Source organism: Thunnus maccoyii, chromosome 20 (assembly GCF_910596095.1).
Source record: "Thunnus maccoyii chromosome 20, fThuMac1.1, whole genome shotgun sequence".
Lineage (NCBI taxonomy): Eukaryota > Metazoa > Chordata > Actinopteri > Scombriformes > Scombridae > Thunnus > Thunnus maccoyii.
The window spans coordinates 22,457,996-22,480,278 of record NC_056552.1 but is presented as its reverse complement, the minus strand read 5'-3'; positions in this window follow the sequence as shown (position 1 = coordinate 22,480,278).

The window sequence follows — 22,283 nt, the reverse complement described above, 5'->3', positions numbered from 1 at the left end:
GAAGGTAGTGCTGTAGAATAGGGGGGTCAGTGTATCTGGGGTTCAGGTCCTCTCTAATGGCATCTTGATATCTCTAGTGATGGTGCTGTCTTCCTCACTCGGGGCCATGGATTGTAGAGTTCTTGTTTTCAAAGGAAGGATCATGGATATAGATGGTGTAGTTTCTGTGCTCAATAGGGTTGTAACCATTTTGAGGGGTTTGAGCACCTGGAGGACCTCCTCTGCCACTTTCACATCATTATCAGACAAGGTGACGATGTCTATTTTTTTTCAAGGTCTTGTCTGTCATTGCAGAGTATATATCTGCCTGCTGCTCAAGATAGCACTCCAACATGTCATAAGTTGAGTTCCATCTTGTTGTGACATTGTGTATGAGCTTATGAGTTGGTAGCTGTAGCATTTCTTGATTGGTCTTAAGCTCATTAGCGGCTGTTGTGCTTCGGTGGAAGTAGGAAACCACCTTCCTGATCCTCCCAAGGAGGCGGTCCATCGGTTTCACTGAGATTCCCCTTTGGGACACTAAATTGATCACATGTGCAAAGCACCCTATCTGTGGCCCCAGTCCAGCGTCTATCACTGCATTTACTTGGTACTTGGCATTATCTGTGGTGACTGGGATATTGCTGTTGGGCCTCTCTAACTTCCACTCTGCTACTGCTCCTATCAGTACCTGCGCCAGATTTGTGGCTGTGTGACTCTCATAGAGGGGGCATGTTAGCAGCACTGGACTTCTCATCTCCCACTCCGCTGTGATGTAGTGAGCAGTCACAGTCACGTAGCTTTCAGTTGCCCTGGAAGTCCACCCATCTGTGGTGAGGGCAACAGAGGATGCCTTCGATAATTCGTAGACAATTTTGATTTTTTTCCTGGTCATAAAGGTCTGGCATGATCTTCATAGTGCGGTGGGTGCGTGAGGGGATTTCGTAGCGTGGCTCAAGCACTTTCACCATACTTTTAAACCCTTTGTTTTCCACAATGGAGTATGGCATCATGTCAGCAGCAATAAACACCCCAATAGATTTGGTAATAGCTTTAGCCCGGTCTGATTCTGCAGCAAAGGGCTGCTTAAATGCCGCAGTGAGAAGTTGTTGCTGAGCATCATTGCTCTTGGCTCCCATCACTGACACACCAGGGTGATGTCGCTTCAATTGCATGGCCATGCTCGATGTATTGCCATTCTCATATGGCTTTCTCGTGGCACAATGTCGGCACACCGTAATGGGAGGCTTCTCAAGTTCTTCCGCTCCTTCGCTAGCCATGACTGCCAATGCACTTAAATCATTGGGAATCAACATACCCTCTTCATGTGAACACACACGTTTGTTTTTTTTTGTATAATCAACCAATCATTGAGTAAAACACAGCATGTATCTATCACGTCTCTCAACTCAACTCTCGAGAGTTAGGGAATTATTACTTTACGTGTAACAACAGCGTTAAAACTGTATTTCACACTATGTTGGTTAAATTTTGCAATTAATTTGCGGTTCACGTTTACCAAACCATGGGGGGTGATCCGTATGGATCACGGATCAACTGTGATCCACTGCACACCTAACTCAAACGGTCCATCTCCTCCCTAGCAAAGAGATCCTTTTCAGTTTCTTTTAGTGGATCATCGTCTTCCCCTTCCCCCCCTCTTGTATGGTGTTCCACAAGGATCAGTGCTTAGCTGTATTTTATTTTCATTATACATGTTACCCCTAAGCCACATTATGAAAAAGCATGGAGTGTGCCATCACTGTTATGCCGATGACACGCAGTTGTACCTCCCTTTAAGACCTGGCGTAACCGGCATGCTAAATTGCCTGTTTGACTGCCTAAATGACATTTAACATTGAATGACGAGCAAGTTCTTAAAACTGAACGAAAACAAGACTGAAATTTTAATTTTTGGTTCCCCTGATGTTGCTGAAAATGTAACTCGCAACCTAGGGCCACTCGCCAGTTTTATCGAGCCTTATGCAAAAAATCTGGGCATTTTATTTGACCCCGGTCTTAAATTTAATAAACAAATAAATGCTGTTTTTAAGTTGTCTATTTACCATCTTAGAGTTTTAAGTAAAGTCAAGCACATGTTTTCAATTAGTGATTTCAAGACAATAATCTATGATTTTATCTCCTCTTGCCTGGATTATTGCAACAAACTGTATTTCTGAGTCAGTCAGACTACCCTGTCACGCCTTCAACTGGTGCAGAATGCTTAAAGCTCAATTTATGGTCGCTCAGAACTAGTTCTTACAACATGTTGTCTAACCATGTCAGAAATCAAATGTGTTTGTTTTCCAAACTGGAAAGCAGAAGAAAACCTTATTTATCTTATACTGGCCCTTTATGCAGCCTTTCAGTTAAGCCTCTGTCTAAAACAGGCTGTTTTAGCTTCTGTCTCTTTAAGGCCCCCCTTCCAGCGAGCACACTCTGTTCTGATTGGCCAGCTTCTGGAAGCTGCCCCTCAACAGCTTTCCAGTGGCTCAGGAGGCTACATAAACAAATAGAAGGTGTAGGATTTCACTTATTTTTCCTGTTCTTTACTTGAAATATAAACTTCTCAAATACATCCGTACATGTTCAAGCCCAAATCCAATCCGAAATATGCGAATGGGCAATGCAAATGACACACGGAACAACCTTAGCAACACAGACTGCAGAAAGGATGGCCGTTTGTTGGCATGTGCGAACAATATGACATCAGTTTGATGGGGAAGTAGAGGTAATATTGCAAACAAAGCATACAGGGCAGGCCGAAACCTGGGCTTTTGACTTGCAGGGGTGCATTTTACAGACATTCACCTCAAGTTTTGGAACTTTGACCATGTTTAACAGACATCCAACATCATAACAGTATATAAATAACAGAAAATCACAAAAAGCATGATATTTCCCCTTTAACAAAGAAGGATGAAGAAATGGTCAATTACAGTACGTCATTCAACACAAAACATTTGGAAAAAAATATGCTATTTCATTCTAAAATGTGTGAAAAAAGTGTAGAATAAAATGGAAATACTCAAAGTACCTCACAATTGTACAGCACAGTGTTACAATTTGGAACTTCACCATGAATGACAGTGTGTCAAACCACAAGACCTCCCCTCAATCAGTGGTAAAAGCTACACCTTTCTTTCTTGAGACTTTTTATACTCCGCAAAGTGAAAACTTCATGACAAATCAGTGAGTGGAAAGCTTGACTCCACTTCAGACCTGGGCCACTTTTCTTTGTGGGTTGCTTATTATAGCCAAATGATGTTCTGCTCCAATGTGAATAAAGCCCACTGCTCTTTTACTGGATCTGACTTATTTGCCATATCAAAGCTGCTTTTAGAACAAAAAGAGGAGAAAACCACAAAGAGAACATCAGAGAAAAATGAGAGCGGGAGTTATGTAAGGCTTAGTTTGCCAGCAAAGACAAACGTCACAGTTCATTCATTATACTGACAGACAATCACAGTCAAACCTCCTACTATCAGTCTCAATAAGGATGTGTCTCAGTACTGTCTCCACACACACACATCTAAAAATTATTCCTCCAGGTTGAGAAAGGATTGGAGTCAAACACAACAGATTGTTTTGTTCTCTGGTGGTTTTGAACGCACATCTGCGGCCCATCATGATGCAGTTCATTACTCCTCCACAGAAAGTAGAACAGCAGGAGGCTCCATTGAAAGGTGAATTCAGGGGAAGTCATAATATGGGTGTAGGTAGATTCATTGTTTCCCCATTTCACTTGGTATCAGTTCAGTTTATATAATCCTATAATGTCTGAATGAATTCAGAGAAGGATCTGGGTGCACAAAAATCACATACTGCTCATTTCTCTAAAATGAGAAATTTCTCTTAAATCTTCTAACAATCTGTGCAGTCTGGGCCCAATCCTGCTACATCTAGAGATCAAAAATGAGACATAGTTATAAAGGAAGGCAGCAACAGGGGCTACAGACCAGCAATTTCTGTCTAAAAGAGGGAAGGGAGCGGTATGATTTCAAAAATTCTATTCTCTAAGTCATAATACCTATCAAGTATCTAATCTATTACTGTGTTTGAAAAAAATCTATTTGTTCTGAGATGGTAAAAATGACACAGAGGTGAAGATTGATTCCTTGATTCTAGAGTGATTCGCTGGTCTACCTTGTTTCAAGATAGTAGTGTTGTTCCTTGTGTAAGTGCTTGTTTAAATTTAAAAAAGGTCCATTTGGAGGCTTTCTGACATATGACTGACACACAATAATTGACTTACCTAAACAGGTCCACAGAGATAGATATAAATGAAAGAAATACTGAAATGAAGTATTAACCCATAGTCAAGTGCAGCTTCACTTGTAAAGTATGCACCTCAACAGTAGCTCCTTAAAAACCCCTTAACATCTCTTTAAATTCCTGTAAAGTTAGCCTAAAACACCTATCCAAGGCATACTTAAAATAAAATGAAAACTGTTCTTGAACCATTAGGAATACATGTAAGGTTTTGGTCTCATTTGAAAGGTAACAGGTAAGTTTTTTCCCCACCAGTCAGAATCACTGTAAGTGCTACTGGCATTGAGTAATAGAAGTTTGAATACACTGAAGCGGAAGGTTTTTATTTCCACCTGAATATTTTTTACAAACAGATGTCTGCAGATGACCTATAGCTGGAAAATACAATGGGACCACAGCATGGAGCCCTACCTGGTCCAAGTTCAAATTTAATAACAATACCACAGAAAAAGAACATTTTACATGTTTTCATAAGGGTATTTCTAGGGGTCTTCCAAAAAAGGCCATTCAGAGACACCAAAAAACCCCTGCTTCAGAGAAACTGAAGCATAACTAGTAACAAACTATGTAGATTTACATAATTTCCATGTTGTGGCTTTATAGAAACCACTTAAGCTGCATATGGTAATTTTTGGACTTTCACTGGCTATTCGTAGCATCAGTCATCAGCAGACTCTGTTCTTATTGGCTTGGTGTTTACGCAAAAGAGGGGCAGACACCTCCTTTCAATGCGGACTCTTGTTGGCTATTGTAGGCTGTGAACAGGACATGGAAGATCCTATTGGGTCAAGTGATGTGTCAATCGTAACATCAGCGCGCAGCCACCATTTTGATACCAGATGTGGCTAATGTTTACATGCTTTAGGATAGGATTAGGACATCTGCCAGCTAATTTGAAATGATGCAACAGCTGTTGGTGGATATTTATCAATGTTCTAACGTGTTTTGGACTAAATATTTTACTGGATTGGATCAACTGGACTGTTGCCAATGTAACAAGAATTTTTGTCAGAGTTGTGTCAGTGGAAGCTTCATTCTATGAGGCTTTATAGGTAAGTAGCATGAATTTTGTGATTGATTGTTTGTTGTTGGCCTGAAAGAGGTGTTGATTGTATCTGCTGTTGTGAATGTGTCTTGAAATGGTTTGCAACAAATGAATCATAAGAATCTTAGCTTTCCAAAGATGACTTAGACAGAAGACTTGAAGACAGGAATTGTGCACATAGCATAGTTGTGTACTTAACAGTGTGACAGCCCGTTCCAACGTTAAAGGGGTTAAAGGTTCAATATAAAGGTAGTATTTGGTTGTTGTATTGGTATACAAACAAGTACAACACCATGAATACCTTCGAAGAGAGACTGTCTGAAAGTGAGCACTGTTATCCCCGTTTAAAATGGAAAGCCTTTCGCTCCTTTCTCGAGATTGGCTTTTGTTCTTAAGAGCTATAAACATTTTAGCCTTTAAGGCTGGCGTGTGCTTCATCAGAGCTGCTTGTCGGAAGGTTGAATAGCTGTGGTAACACTTCTCTGACATTACGATTTGGGATGAATCAGGAGGGGACTGTGTTAGACCATCTCTATAACTTGACGAAACCAACAATTCAACATTCACACTTACTTCACTCAGTGATTGGGCAGCTTTGCAAAAGTGAGAAAGGAGATAGCTCTTTTTTTGTTCATTAAACACCTATTTCTGTCACTTGTTGTGTGTACAAACCTACTATAAATGCCCTGCAGGAGGGACTGTCTGCAAATTTGCATCATTACTTCTTTCTTCTCCTCTTTCTTTCCTCTATTATAACACTGCCCTTTGACATCATTGGATGACTCATTGTGAGAACTAGTTTGTTTCAAATATACTCCTGCCTTTTATCTGGTGTGGATTAATTAGACCAGGAAAGGGAAGACTCAGTGACCTGACACCTGAAAAAGGGAGAGATGGGAAAGAGCACAGGATTGAATGACTGGGTGAGGATATCAAGGATGAAACAAGGATAAGTGGATGTGTAGGGGTTGGCCAACAACCGTCAGCTCTACTAGTGGTAGAAAACTCCCCAGGGTACATTTTACTTCATTTACCACTGATTCTACATATTAGTGAAACTCTACTGTGGGGAGACAAGGGTCGAGATTGATGTGGAATATGATTATATACTGTAGAGACATGAAAGGATTAAAAGAGATGACTGTGAAAACATTCATTTTTCAAGTGGATTGGAATCTGGTAGAAAAGATTTAAGCTCATCAAACAATTCAGGAACTGTGAATATTAAGTGTAATCATGAAACAGAATCTTTAAAGGCAATATTTCATGACATTTATTATCAAATGAGAATGTGTAATGTCAGAGGCAATGCTTGTAGTGGTGAACCTACAGATAATTATCAACCGAACCTGCAGCTCCACTCGGCTTTACAGAGCTTTATAGCGAGTTTTAGCTCATTTTGTTTAGCTGTGCCTGCTCTTTTGGTTCACTCTCAGTGCTCTCATATTATTGTTTTCAGCCGCAGCAGGCAGCTGTTTTCAGAGCTCTAAAAATCCGCCATGCATGACCTGCTCAACAACAAACAGCAAACAGACCAAGTTAGCGACTAGCTGGTGAACACAGTAGAGCATTTAGCAGCTTAAGTACCAGAAATTTACAGGAGTTGGTAGAGACCAAAAACAGAGTTAAAGGAGAGTCAATACTGGACTTACATTCACCAGGTGGACAGAAACACGACTCCAAATGAATGATGGGCCCGTTTACACCTGGTATTAAAATCCGTCTCGGGTCATCCGATCACAAGTGGACGGCTCTAAGTACAGTTGTGAACGCACCCAAGATGCATTGAGGACGGATTGAGATCCGATCACTCAGACCACATTCGGAGGTGGTCTGGGCCACATGTGGCCACATTCATTTAGCAGTGTAAACGCAATGTGTCCTGGGCCACATTGAAGGACCGCCTACTAAACTGATGTCCTCTATTATTTTCCGGTAGAATTAAAAAGGTAATCCACCTCCTGTTTTTTGCTGTTTTTCCCGTTTTCCTAACCGGTTTTCCTCAGTTGCTTGCCCCTCTAAAAAAATATTTCAGAAGCTAAACATTGCTGCATAGTTTCCTCTGTCCTGTCAAGTTGATAACTATAGTTTTTAGTTTTGCTGCGCTGCTCGACATAATGGAGCTCAGGATTTATCCGGAGGACGACTGCTTTGGATGTGTAGAAGAACACAGAACATTAATTAACATTAGATCCTAACAGATGCTGTTGGTGTGCTGGAGATTTAAATAATCAATGAAGTTATGCTGCTGTGTCTTGAGTGTAAATGTGCACAGTGTCTATGAATGGAGAGCTGCAGGGAGATTGCTGCATGTAACTCTCTCTCTCTCTCTCTCTCTCTCTCTCTCTCACTCTCACTCTCTCTCTCTCTCTCTCTGTTGAACATAACTTTGGACCGAGCAGACCCCCGGTCCGGTTAATAACGAATGAATTTGGTCTTTGAAAACAGAAATGATGTTTGTGTTTATTTGCATATAGAGCGGGGAAGTGAGATCGGATCACAAGTGGTCACTCAGGAGGCATGTGGAGACGCATGTTAATACCAGGTGTAAACAGGGCCATAATGTTGCTCCGTATCTGCTGGATGTGTAAGTAAGCAACTGTTTGCTAACAAGTTGCCATATCACCTTTAAAGGTGATATGTTGAGAAGTAACACCAGGGACACACAACCTACCTCTGCCTGAGCAGCATGTGTGTTGCTGAACTGCTGCGTCTCGCACACCTGCGGTGTCACACAGACAGCGCTGCTACACCACTGCTACGCCGCTGCTACTGCACCGCTGCTACTGCACCGCTGCTACTGCCAGCCTTATCTTTCTACATAGAGTTTGACTTTGATGATGGCCATCAATAATAGAGTGTTTCATATAATTTCATTATATATTAAATCTATATATAGTTTAGACAGAAAAAGGTTAAGAAGTGTGTGCTCAACTGTGAAAAATAAATAAATATGTGAGGTGAAAGCGGCTTTCTTTCTGACAGGCATGGTGGGGTTTGGTTGGGACTACTTCTGTATCAGCCACATACACTCATGCAGAATGGATTTTTTTTCTTGATTATATTGATTATTCCACCAGTTAAACCCCCACTGTCACTGCTCCAAGTGAAGAAAATCCCTCCAGACGATGCCAAGTTCCCCAAACACACCAAACTCTGACAAACAAACCACCAAACTGTCAGGAGGGAAACTGACAACAAATAAGGAAAATAACAACACCAAATCTCTGTCTGGAAGCAGGTGAAACAACAGGCAGGAGCCCCGGTTTAAACTAATATCACAGAAAGCGAGCAGGAGCCCAGAAAAGATTGAGTCAACGACTCTCCATGCTGGAGTTCTCTGCCAGAGTGGCTCCCTGTCCCAGCATGCACCATGCAGGCTGACACACAGTGGTTGGTTAATTTGCCTCAGACAAGCTTTACAATCTGTTCACCGCTAAGAGGCTAATTGCACTTAAGACACAGAAATATTTTTCATCAAATATCTATCATAGCAATTTATTTTATTTAACCTTTTGGAGATTGTTTTACAGGTTTCTAATTCAATACAATACACTTATTCTATGAGTTTATATTCATCAGTGCAGTGTGGCCACACCTCTTCGCCTACTTAAAAAAAATAGTTACTGTCAAATATGTTTAACCTGTTGTGAGAAAAATAATATTTTAAGAGTGGAAATAAGCCAAAAGCATTTTTAAAGATGGACATTTTGGCTAATCTGTGCAATAGCTTAAAGTAACAACTCTTACCTCAACTTTTTCATTTTAAGACTAGTGTGGAGTCTTATTGAGGAAACTTCACTTCTGGGAGTTGGAAGGTGAGTGCTTTGAGTTAACAGAGTAAGAGTAAAGAGATGAATCTGTGGAAGAGCTGGCAGGGATTGTTCTGGACCCACTGACTTTCACTACTAATGGACATAGTGTGGAATCCACTTGATGAGTTCTACTGGCCCATGGGGTGGCTGTATGCTTGTGTGTGTGGGAGAAATTGGTCATTGATTTCTGTCTGAAGTCAAGCTGAGATTACAAACAGCACTGGTGTTTCTGCCTGTGTGTGTGTATGCGCGTGCAGACAGAAGTGACCACAGACTCACTAAAGCACGTCTATTTGAACCCTTCGCTGGTGATGACCACTATTTGATTGAAATAATACAAAAACAGCAGCAGTGAAAGACAAGCCTCCTTCTGTAAGTGTGTGTCTGTGTGTTAAGGCAGTGTGTACCCGTGATGTCAGGTTGCCATTCAGTTGGACAAGTGACAATGTCAAATAAAAAGCCAATATTTTCTCTTTCTGCTTTTCATTTCCTCTGCCTCCCTCCTCATGTTAACTCCTCACCTGCTGTGTTTCACAGATACGCACACATACCCGAGGAGAGACAGAGTGAACAGGTTCTTTGTGGTCAAAGCAAACCAAACTAAAGTTTCTTCTTGGAGACAAAACTATCTCTAGCAGTGCTGCAGACACAAAATATTTGCCAAAATCAATCAATATAAAATCACTAGACTTTGATTATGAGTGCCTGTAGGTGCTTTGTGGTGCATAGACTGCACAAAAATCATAAAATACAGTACTAGAAAAATGCATTTCCTGAAGACAATGCATGTCAGTGCTGACAGATGAAACAAATCACAAAGCACTGCTGAAAATGCTACAGACTATACTTCAGCACTTTAAGTTTTTGAGATATCAACTTTCAAACTTTCTTCTTATAGACTTTCCATCATAAATTTTAATATTTTAAGAATTTGTTTCTGCTTCAAACTGCTACTTTTCTCATTAGTAGTAGTGTGGCCATTGTGTATTAGTGTAGTGTATTCGACTAAAATTAATAGTGATCATAATTCAACTTGTTTTGATTATTTTGTAAACTAATCCTTCGCCATTTGTCTTTGCTTTCCCTATTTCTTTGTTTGTGTATGTATGAGTTTTCTACAGTCTCTTTCTGCTCTCTTCACTGTCAGGGAAACTCCACAGATTTTACACATTTAAGTCTATTTGCAGGTGCTGGGGAGTACTGCTGCATGTGTGAAAAAGTTGTACAAAGCCTTCTGTGGCTCAAGAGGAAATGTGTGAAATCTGATGAATTGCCACAAGTGATGTTACTTTTCAGTGTTGGTTGGGTTTGAAGACTACAAGTTGTGAAAATGAAAAAAAATCTGGGGGTGTGGAGTTAGAAGGAAGTGAGGTTACAAGTAGCTCACTCCTCATCTCTGCTTGAAGCCAGCAGCTCGAGGCTACGTTAGCGGCTACTGGCATAACACACCCAAATCTCTGACTGAACTGTCAGTGGTCGAGTTGTGGGCAATGTAGGTGCCAGGTTTTGTCAAGGAAGAAGAAAGCGTGGAATAAAAAAGACAATATCTCTGGTTCCGCCTCATCTTTTTTTTTAAAAAACAAAAAAACATCCAACATCAGTCCCACAGTGTTATAGAAATGTGATGCTCTTTTAATGACCTGCTTTCCCATGCTGCTAAAGCTGAAAGCCTATCATTCACAAATTTCATACTTCACCATGCTGAAAAAATTTACATTTTACCTTCATTAAACAGCTGTAACATATTAGCAAACAGTCGCCTAGTTCCACAGAGGAAGATTTTTCAGAGCTTTCATGCTGAACACAGCTGCAACAACACTGATGTAGAAGCAGTAGTAGTGAGACGCCTGAAGTAAAGTTGAAGGTCGTAAAACCAAAACAATGAGCTGACACGCGCTAAAAAGCTGTGGGGAAATGCAGGGCCTTTAAGTTCACCTTGCATATCACAGAGTCATTTGATCAATCGTTATTACAAAAATATTGATGAGAGCAGCTTTAAATTTCACTGCTTTCTAAATTCAGGGCTGATTCTGTTTTTCAGACCAAGCACTGGCAACACAATGACCTTCAGACTGTCCCAGGAGATTAAACCAAACATCAGGTTTCATCATCCACCTGCAGTGTCCTCCTGTTTAGTAGTGTCTGGGGTCAGGCAAGAGATCCGGTCCTAACTTATCGAATTCTATATTCATGGGCCTGTATTCTATGAAGATATGCATTTTTAATGGGGTATAATTGATAATATTTTCTCTGCATCTCATGTTCATAATAAATATTTTGTTCATGTGGAGCTGAACTCAGTTCTGCCAAAGGCCAAATTTAATAATAGCTCTGGGAAATAGCTTAGATGTAAAGAATATTTTCAAAAACTTTAGATAAATTCAGCTATTTAGAACATCATTTAACCCTCATCCAACTATAATATTTAATATACAAGGACTGTGGTCCCTGGGGACCCTAAGAATAAAGCATTGTAAGAAACAACCATCATAGCAAACTGTTAACTTTTTTCTTCTCAAAACATTATTAGTTATGAAATTAATGTCATCTGAAAAAAAAAACAGATTATTATTATTTTAGGGTTAGGGTTAGGGTTAACCCTTTCCCAGTACACCCCTGGGAAGAGGAGTATTTAAGATCGTCAACAGAGCACATGAGGAAATCTGTGTCTGCTGCATCTGTGTCTTTCTCCTTCAAAATAACTGACAGAGTGCCCCTAAACCCCCTGATAGTGTGTGTGATACTTTAGATTAGGACCCATGGCAAATATGAACTCAGTAAATAGTTTCATCTAGTAAAACTGCATAGGCGGGACAGGGTGCTTTTGACTGGGGTCCCCCAGGACCCCAATACATTGGTATTTTTAAAAAGCACTAATTAAAACAGAAACAGAAAATAATGATATGAAGTTATTAGGAACAAATTGATTGACAAAGTCATGAAAAATAGAATGATAAACTAAAGCACCTGTGAGATATGACAAAAAGTAAACCTCTGGGGTCTGCGGGTACCCCAGTCAGTAGGATTAATGTGATTATGACTTGTTTTTATTGTGAGCCACCCAACAGCAATATAAAGTGGGATTTAAATCTTAAAACAACAATGACCATTATTATGATGAATGTACTAATATGATTTATTGTTAGATTAACATTGCCTTTAATTTTGTAACTGGTTCAGTTCAGTTAATTTATGGCAATGTTTTGTGTTTCTTGGCGTATACATCAGTATGCTTTTAGAGGTGGAAAATCTGGGCTCATAAACTTTGGAATCACATTAAAAAGGTGCTCATAGTATAATAAAAACTTTTAAGTAATGACTGTAATGGCAAATAAATCTTTTGTTGATTGTGTAAAAGCCCTAATAATCCATTCTAATGCTTAAACCAAAAGAACATAGGATTGCCAGACTGTATATGAGGATGCTGTCACGTACAAGTATGCCAGCTTTGCATCATTAGTAACCCTTTGGTAGTTCATCTAAATGAGCACAACCACTTTTAATTGTGCTGTCGACAAGCTGAAAGAGAATGCTATTTGCAACACCAGAGCCTGTAACAAAAGCTAACACATACAGAGGAATGGAACACTGTCTGCCAGCAGCGCTACGATTGTTTCACATTTATAATTTATTTTCAAGGAGCACTGTTGGATTCAAAAATGAAATGTGAGAATTACAATCAAAAATGCCTGAAAGATGAAAAATACACCAACGCTGGTTGTGGTTCGTGTGTCTGAGTATGACTCACTTGTGCTTTTATTTGCTAAAAACAGCATTAAAAAACGTATTTTCAAAGGAGTGTGTGTGTGGGTATACTTTTTGTCGGAAATGAAATCTGCGTGTATTTGTGTATTTATTGATTGTCCTTCTTCTCTACTACACAGTATTAGAAAGACCTGATTTAGACGTCAATGAACAGACTTTGTAACCAAATATTAAAACCTCCACACTGTCAACCTCATTTGTCTCTGACAGTGTGCAAACAGAAGCTTTCAGGGGGTGGTGGGGTCACAAAGGTTTTATCATTTCCTGTGTAATCTTCCTGGAAACTCTATTTTGTGTTTTTAATTTATTTGAATGTTCACTTCACAACTAGTCAGCAGGCTTAGTATCTGTCTAATTGGATTTTCGGGCTGCGTGATAGAGTCGTGGGCATGAAGAATTTGGCATCACATCAGTTGGTGAGCAAGGTTCTACGACATATCCCATGTTGTTTCTGTCCTTAATATGAAATAAAAATATTATTCAAACTCTTCAGTGTTGTTATTCCACATAAATTCTGCAATGTCCCCGTTCCAGGGCTGCACCATCAGTCTGTGACCTCGTCACTGACAGAAAAGCTGGGAGGGACATGCTCTGGAAACTGGAAACTCCTGTCTTTGACAAAAAAAAAAAGTTCCAGGCAGATAAAACCGCCAGACGTACTGAGTCATGACCTCTGTGAGGGAGGAAGAGAGGAGTAGAGACAGATGGTGAAATATGGAGAGAAGACATGCAAGAACAAGATCTTATCTAAAATATTTTGCACAAATTCTCCCATAGTGTTTCTATTCATTTGTGATTTCGCCTGATAACAGTAAGAGTTTTTTTTTTTTTTTTTTAAATAACAGCAGACATCTTGACCAGTGGGAGTAAAAATGTAAAATTAATTTAGACAAAAGAAAGAAAACAAGACAGGGCAAGCCTTTCTTGCTCAGACTGTAGACACAGCCTGTTGGGAACAGTTAGACAGAAATTGAAATCTTTCACCAATTTTTGTCCATAAATGGAGCTGGAAGCAGTTTTTACATAGGTTACAAACTTATAGTTGCCCTTTACTGTCACTACATGTTCATTTTGTATACACAGTCTCACAACTTTCTATTCATTAGTCAAAATCCAAGTAAAAATTTTCATGCCCAGCTCCAAAATCTGATTGATTTCAGGAGGCTCCTTAACATGACTGTAGTTGAGACAGCTGCAACTGCTTCAATACTGGAAAAATACAGGCAACAGAAGCTTAATATTTGATCATTGTAAACAAATTCTATTTTATCGTTCATCTCTGCAGTTATAATTTACCATCCAGTCTGTACATCCTGTCCTGAGCTTCTCCAAATAAAAGGAATGCGATCTGCTTGCCAGTTGATTGTCACAGGCGGTGATGCACAAACCAAACCTGCACCCAGCAGGCCCTGCAAGGTCAGAGATGAACAGTATTCACACAAATCTATCAAACTGCAAGCTCTATGAGGTCATATAGCCAGTGATGGTGAAATGAGCCTGAGCTCCTCAGGTAGTGTGTCTGGAGGGTCTTGTAAGCAGATTGCAGCAAAGTGCAGTTTTACCCTCACTGTTCAAGCCTTGCTTCACACATCTTTGAGATTCTAATTATCAAACAAGACTTAGTTCCCCAAGCTGCAAACTATTTTCCGCTGAACATTGAATGGGTTCTGGGGTGCAATTATACAATGTGAAGTTTAAACTGCTCAAGACCTCTGAGGTGTGAGGTGAAATATGTTATGGCTGTTGACTCTCATGAATCAAGAAAGTTATTTTGACAGGTCATTTCAGTCACAAAAAAATGTTCTCTGCCCTTGTTGTCTTTTCGGGTGGTGCATGCTTCCCTGAATGAATGTAGAAGTCACTGCTGGAGGATCCATTATGAGTATTTGTGCCAGACCCAACATGCACCTGTTGGTCACGCAACACTGTGTGTTTGATTTGGGTCACTTAGCAGACTAGCCAGATGCTGCATGGATGGGTTTGCATTTTTCAAGTCTGTCTTAAAACAACAGTCAGGTGCCCAAATGAAGATTGAAATAGTTTTTTCTTGCTATAATCATTCATACTGACCATTAAAAGATCCTTTTATAATGCACCTACAATGTAAGTGATGGAGGCCTAAAATCCCCAATCCTCAAAATCCTTATCTAAAGCTAATATGAAGCTTCGGCCACCAAAATGAGTCAAATCAAGTAGGTATCTTTCAACATTAGTCTTTTTAGTGCCAAAGTGCCTTTTTTTGTTGCTATTCTTCCACTGCAGTTCAACAGGGAAACACTGTCCGAGGAAACAAAAAGAGGGAAGATATCCACTTGATATGACTAACTCAGACTGCTGAAGCCTCATATGAGCTTCACATCAACTTTTCAATGCATTTTTGCACAAAATGACCCATGAATGAACCCAGAAGCGGCGACCTACACCACCAAGATCCACGCCATTCATCACCACCACCAGTGTCTAGACTCCATCGGGGGGGTTATCCTATTCTACTTTCACATTCTCCTCTCCTATCGCCAAAGACTATTCCACTTTATCCAAAGACTTTTCCACTTCATCTTTCATGCTGTTCAAATAAACATCATTTCCTTCATAGAATTGGATTTTGGCCCTCATCACTTCAACTGAAAGCACATTTGAAGGGGATCTTTTAATAGCCAGTATGAACAGGAGGAATGATTACAGTGAGGAAAACCTCTTTCACTGTTCATATGGACACCTGACTGTTGTTTTAAGACACACTTCAAAAATTGTGAACCTGACCTTCAATCAAAACCCATAATGATGTCATCCTTAATTTTATTGCATCATTGTGCATCTTTTGTACTGTTCATAAACCGCGAGGCTTGCCCAGGTGCAACTGCACCCTTCACACTGCCTGCACCAGTGAATGTATACATGTAGAACACGTATTTTTCTCATCAGCAGCCTCTTCTCTGCAGCACCTGTCTTTTGCACCATTGTCACATTGTTTGTCATGACTTTTTCACATGGCTTTTGCTCATACTCTGAAATTGATGAGACTTGAAATGTAGGAAAGTACATTTCTGAAATAAAAAATACTTTGGAGCTGCAACAATTTGTTAACTAATTGATTAGTCGATTGACAAAATTTTTATCCCCAACTATTTTGATCATTTAATCTATTAATTGTTTTGATTTTTTTTTTTTTTTTTTTTTTTTAAGAAAAAAATCTGATTCCAGTTTTTTAAATGTGAATATTTTCTGGTATCCTTCCATCCTTACATCACCCCTTTATCTCCATAACTGTACACCCCTGAATTATTTAAAAACATAATGAAAGACAGAGAAATAGTAGATTTTTCTAGAATAGTGGAGCTTTTTTAAGCAAACCTGCCACCCACTGAGCAGTGAGATATGCTTCAGTGGAATAAAGTGTTTGTGGTGCCTTATAATGATGAAGCCACTATGTGAGGTTAAGATTGGTGTTGACTATTGAGCCCCCTACGCTATAGTAATAATAGCATGCAGAAAGCTGTCTTGAACTTGATTGAGTCAGAGAAACAAGAGTGAAATTAATGAAAGATAAATGTCAGGATATATTGTACCCCAACAACATTACTTTCTGCATTAAGATTTGTTAATGAAACATGATAATGCATTACTTGTGAAAGTTTGTTCCAAAGAAAACCTACAGCTATATGCAGCGTGAAAGTAATTTTCAGAAGTACTGAACAAAATCATCATCATTCATCACCAGTCAGTCATAATAAATTCACATATTGAGAAGTGAAAGTTATTTGAAAATGGAATGGATTTTGCACTAATATGAGCAAACATAATTAGTTAGATTAATCCTGACATTACTTTCTGTTACCCAGCCTAGCTCCATCAAAGGCACCTTTAAACAACTCTAATGCCCCACACTCACACATCACATATTCTGTATTTAACACAGGTAGAAATGGAAAACAAGGCATTGGGCTTTAACAAGTAGCAAGAGTTGGGTTTTGAAGAATTTGCTCACCTCAACAGCTAACGTTAGCTTAGGTCTTGTGACTGCATCCAGCACTCCAGAAGTCCCATCCTCTGAGTGAAGTGGTGGGGTGCCCCGCTACTTCTGAGTGAACTGAACACTAGCTCACTGGGTTTTATTTTTTATTATTTATTTAATTATCAAAATATTGCAACAAAAGTCTAACTCAGTGCAAGTGCCAAAGCTGGGGAGAGCAGCAGGTGAACCAAGTGTCAGCTGTGAATCACTGCCCAAACAGCAAACATCAAAGCTACTATAAGTCTTCAAATCTTATTAACAGAGCAATCATTTCCAAAATGACCACCAGCACACTTATTAGAGGGCCTGAATTTAGCTATTGAGACCATAATGACTCATTGAAAAAAATGAATGAGTTAGTATTTCTAAAGAGAAGTTGACGCTTTTTGAATGGGAGTCATTTGGAGCCAGGGATTTTTTAGAGCCAGCACCTAGCGACCGTCAGTGACATTGCACTTGAAGGTACTTCCACAGTGGCTTCAGCATGAAGCTGTGGTAGTTACGGCTTGTTCTGTACACAAGATTTGTTGACTATAAGAAAAATATAGGAAAATCACCAGCCATATCCTTTAATGTCATTGATAACACCTGTTTTCCTGCTATGGCAAATCAAAATGTTTGCGGTGAATACGGCCTCTTATTGAACGTAGGACTGTGTCTGAAATCACTTGATTCACTGACTACCGAATAAAATGCTTGATTGTAAATTTAGTGCTGGCAAAAAGTGAATGAATCTTTCTTAACAATTAAATGTTACCAAGGTAACTGCCAGTGAAGAAAATGAAAGGATTACACACTTAAACCGTACAGTGTGACAGTGTTTATCTTGCTTTGAGCTGTGCAAGTGGTAACTGATGCATGTTTTCCCCCGGGGCTGTAGCTGAATGCGCTCTCTATGGAGACTATTTAGTACTAAAAACCTGTACTAGACTTGGCTGCTGTTCATACTGATGAAATGAAAGGAAGGATCATTGTAATGGGAGGGAAACACTCTTGAAAAGGGATCAGACTTTGACACAGGATGTGCACACCCTGTTCGCATGTCCTTTCCTGGTCTGAAAGGTGTGTAAGTAGTGTGTAGTTCAACATACTTAGAGGTCCGAACCCAAGTATACCACAGCACCATTCAAGCCCTGGTAAAACAGTAAACAAGCTGACTGCCCAAGATGTCCAAATAACAGCACTATAACTGTAATGTAATTACTGAATTTGAAATTCTACACCACTCATATTACTGTAATGCATACTTACTCATGCGTTACTGCCCAACTACCCAGCACTAAATAAAACAACACTCATTTGAACTAAATCAAATGGCATTGACCACTCTAAATTATATTATGCTCTTGGGTCTACTAGTTGATGAAAAACTTCAAAACTCTTGAAACAAGTCACTTTAAGTCGTCAGTGTTATTTTTATAGCCCAAAATCACAAATGACATATTTTTAATGGGAAAAAGTGTTAACTTCAAAATCAATTCTTTGAAGAAGGGCATCATATGGAGAGAATGGCTGACAGAGACTCCCTCATCCTCTAATTACCTGACTTATTTTCTGTTCCGAATTGGCTACAGGTGTTTTGTAAATGTAGCTCTCTACTCTCTCATGGCTGTGAGCAGAGAGTCTCACTGTGTTAATTTAGAATAATTACTTGCTCACAGGAAATGTAACCGAGGGACAGTGTGAAGAAAATGTTCCTGGCAGGGAGATGTGCATGGAAAATTTTTCATGGCGGGAGCAGTGAGGTGTTTACATCCTAATTTTTAATTATTTTGCACTTCCTACACTCTCTCACTGGACTGATGCTTTTGTTAGGGACATCTGTGCTTTTGTCTGGAGCCAGCGATGGTTTCCATCCGCTGAACTGATGAGGATATAAATAGTGATTTGTTCAAAATTGGATAGCACTGGTTGTTTTCTTTTATGGGTACACAGCAGTCATTTTACATACAAAGAAAACCTTACAGGGGTATGGAATTCAATTATGTAAAAACCTTCATACCAGTGCTGAGTTTTACATTATTGGTGACAGGCATGAGTTTGAATATTTGGGCTTTAAAGCATTTGTTTTCTAATTTGGGCAATTCTCACTGTCATAAGCTATTGGGGAACACAAAATCACCTGGATGCATTGTTTTGTTGGTAAGAAAGTAACTTTCACTTGAGTAAATCCTTGTGCATAAAGTGAAAGTGATAGTTCCTGATCTCTGGAACATGGGATGTTTAAGAGAGGATCTGGTGAATTTATAACCATAAAAATGACTGCTTTGCAGTATACTTGTCTTAGTTTATTGCCCTGCTATAGTTCAGTCTGTTAAGTTTAATGTCTTCTTCACCCTTCTCTGACCTTTTCTCTACAGCAGCTCTACGGGCTCCCATACAATAACTAGTCAAGCATGCAGACTTATTAGACTTTTAAGTTATGTAAAGACGCTCAATGAGCAATAACTTGAAGACTATGAGAATCCATGACAGCTCAGTTATGCTGTTTAGGTGTGATATCTGCTGTTTTCTACATTTGTACAAAATTTGTATTTGTGTGTGTGTGTATGTATATGTGTGGATATCTGAGTCAGCAGCAGACTTGAGGTGTCCCAGAAAGGATAATTGTTGAGGAAGTACAGCCACAGAGTCGCACAGATGGTAGTATTTGGCTCAGAATCAGAGGGAAATACCAGGACTGCTACTGCAATCTAAGACTGCTCATGTCTGGGTTAACCCTGTCCTGGGGCAAAAATGAGTGCTGGGCCCATAGTGACAAGCTGCACCACCACCATCTCTCTGTGCGTTGTATATGTATCCTGTCACTTTCAGGTAAACAAATTATAAATATTTGCATAGAATATGACATTTCAGCACAATTTAAGCTTAAATAATGAAGCTAAAATAGTTTTTGATACAGGGCTCTTTTTTAAAGAGGATCTCCAGATCAGTTTTATTTATGTACTTATTTATTTTAGTTTTGTATTGTTATTAGCCACCAAACTTAATTAAAAATCAGTAAATAACACTTAAAATATGAATATTTAATGATAAAAAGTTTGAAGTTTTGAAGTTAGTTGGACATTTTGGGAAATGGGCTGCTTAAGTCAATCTTATTTCATCAGCCAAGAAATAGTGCCATTTCATAAACCCCCTTCAGTTTTTGTATGATTTAAAATGTTAATTTGGGAGTTTTAGAGATGCTGGTAGGTGAATTTTGTTTCCTTTGGGCATAGTCAGGATATCTGTTTTCCTCTGTTTGCAGTCTTTATGCTAAATTAAGCTAACTGCTGGCTGTAGCTTCATATTTACTGTGCAGACATGTGAGTGATAGCAGTCTTCTAATCTAACTCTCTGCAAGAAAGTCAATGAAAGTATTTCCCACAAACTATTCCTTTAACAATAATTGAGTTGATTATTTAAATTCAAACTTTGATGTGAATTTAATGAGTACAATTAAATTAAATGCAAAACATCAACTAATCTGTATACTATTAAATTTGATTTTCCTAATGGGCACTACCCCATCCAGGCAATACAAAGTAATTAAACACTATTAATGATCCTGCCTCACTCTACTTCAATTAATTGGGAGTGAAACAGCCACAGATGTGACCACCGTTGATCCAAACAAACACAAAATAATTAGTGTTTAGTTGATTAGCCAATCAGGAGCCAAAGCAGTACAAATAATTGTACCAAATTACCACTTCCACAATTAAAAGATCACTGTTCACCATAACTCAACTATAAAGCCCAACAGATAGGAGCAACAAGACAAGAGTCATTGAGAAAATGTCAGGGTTTAGGCTAAAATTAACAGAAAATGAAGCATCACACCATAGCTGAAATACTCTGTTGTGTTTTGGGGTTTTTTGCAAGGAGGACACCATAGATTTAAAAAAGAACTGTAACAGCAAAGGAGACGAGATTTCACACAAATGCTTGAAAGCAGACAGAACACTGGAGGAATGCTGCTGCTGGGAAAGACACAGAAGCACGTAGGTGCGTAGAGCTAAATCTGAGTTTTTATTGTTTCAGAAGAATCAATTTTATGTACAAGATTATATCTCAAACTGACAGAAGAAGTGTCTTTTGCTTTTCTACTTAGATTTGTGTTTGAGTGAGTAAATGCAACAGAGTCATATGGTTGGCGTAAAAGTTCTCACGTTCACCATGTTATTATATGAGGTGGAAATAAGCAAGTAGTTAACGACAGTATGAGGAAGAGGATCTTAGATTTAAAATGATTATGCACAGTGGCAGCATAAAACCTGGACTCAAGTTAGCAGGGAGTTCATGCAATGAAGCAGGGAAAAAGAGATGTGATTTTTCCAATAAACAAGCATTCCATTGCAACTCCTGAAATCAATTTTGGTCTTGTAGATTTATCAGCTGGCTAACAGAGTTTCAGAGATACTCATCGCTGCAGACTACAAAAAATCCCTCTAGTCTTGAAGAGTTGCCACAAGTTGTGATGCAGGCGCCCTGCAGATATATCAGTCTTTTTCAATCCCTTTAAATTTGTGATGTGCAGTCAAGGATGTCTTCTTTAGTTTAGCTAGACAAGATATTTTAGTTTTCAAGTTAAAAGAATCCATATAGAGAAAACATGATGAAGGCGGTTCAGTGAATTTCAGTAAGTTTCCCCCTCTTGCCACAGTAAGTACTAACAGACTCCTTGTCTGCAGAGACAGATTTTGGATTTAACAGAATTAAATCCAGTGAGCGGGATTAAAAAAAAGTATTCCACCAAATCCCAGTGGATAGCATTTCACTGTGTGAGTGTGAGTTTTTAAGCTTAAATTCAACCTTCCGGCAACAAACAAGGAAAAGATCAAATAGGCTCAGCATTAAGTCACAGTAATAGAAGATTAAAATCATCAGGCTCGTGCCTTAGGTCCACTTCAGGGACTTTATTCATACAAAGGCCTCAAGTTTTGTATTTGTCTGCTTTACATTTGTCCCATGCATGTGTTGATGTTCTGCAGACTTGAGAATCCATCACACATATAAACAATAGTGTGCTGAAACCTGACATTTTGAATTAGTAAATGAAGAGGCAAATTTCCACATGGGGATGATATAACTTTAGCGGTTTTGCCTGCAGTATGCTGATCCTTGTGCAGCTGAGGACAGATCCTCCATAATTCACCCTGCAACCGTCATGCTAAAGCAGCAGCCCAGGCCAATGCAAAATATGTTGACAGCTTATACAGCTAGTGTAATACTGGTAGCAGAAGACGTTATTTGAGGTCTTAGTTCCAGTGGTGGGAAGCTTTCAACAAACACAAAACAGGCTTAAACATATTGTTTTATGTTACTAAGCCACATAAAACAATGCTGTCGCAGCAAACAATGTTGGGATATCAGCAGAGTAAACAGAGATAGTGTTTGGTTATGATGTCTG